Source organism: Cynara cardunculus (genome assembly GCF_001531365.2).
Source record: "Cynara cardunculus var. scolymus isolate 2C chromosome LG 6, CcrdV1, whole genome shotgun sequence".
NCBI lineage: Eukaryota > Viridiplantae > Streptophyta > Magnoliopsida > Asterales > Asteraceae > Cynara > Cynara cardunculus.
This window is the reverse complement of record NC_037533.1, coordinates 14,484,716-14,485,726: the sequence shown is the minus strand read 5'-3', so window position 1 is coordinate 14,485,726 and position 1,011 is coordinate 14,484,716.

Genomic DNA, 1,011 nt, shown 5'->3' with positions numbered 1-1,011 from the left:
AAATAGTTAATTTGATACTAATATCGATATATTTTTGTCAAAATTTTATGATATCTTCAAACATATATTTTATTCAAAAATAAAAATATCATCGCTTTCTMAAAATCACATAAAGCCATATTATAACATCGACTGAGATAAATAATAAAATGAAATATTAATATCATGATGTATCTCGCTGCATTGCGCGAGTACGCTTCTAGTATATTATAAAGTATTTGATAAAAACTTTTAAAAACTATTTTTTATACGCAAAATATTGTTTATTGATACATATTATTTAAAATTCAAGATTAGAAGTAAAGTGCACGTAAGTACAACTTCATAAAGCTTCCTGTTTGAATTCGTGTAAATAACTGCAGATAAATATAATCAAATAACGGATAAATATCTCATGTTAAATATAAATTTTTTTAAATATAATTAAAATAATCATTGCCTTCTAACAAAATACTTGATTATTATCTTTATAAAAATTATCTTCTTAAATCAAACATAAAAAATGAATTAAAGAAATACACAAAAAAGAAGAAATTTTAAATAGTTAGTTTGATACTAATATCAATATTACTTTTTTCAAATTTTTATGATAATCTTCATATTTATATTTTATTTAAAAATAAAAATATTATCGTTTTCTCAAAACCACATAAAACCGTATTATAACATCGACCGAGACAAAAAAAATGAAACATTAAAAACGAGATGTATCTAGCTGCATTGTGCGAGTACGCTTCTAATATTATAAAGTATTTGACAAAAACTCTTAAAAACTATTTTTATGTATAAAATATCGTTTATTGATGCATATTACTTAAAATTAAATATTACAAGCAAATTATACGTAAGTACAACTTATTAAAGCTATATGTTTGAATTCGTATAACTAATTGTAGATAAACGTAATCAAAAACAGGATAAACATCTCATTTTAAAATATAAAAAAACTAAAATATAATTAGGTTAATTATTGAGTTTTAATAAAATAATTAATTATTATCTTTATAAAAA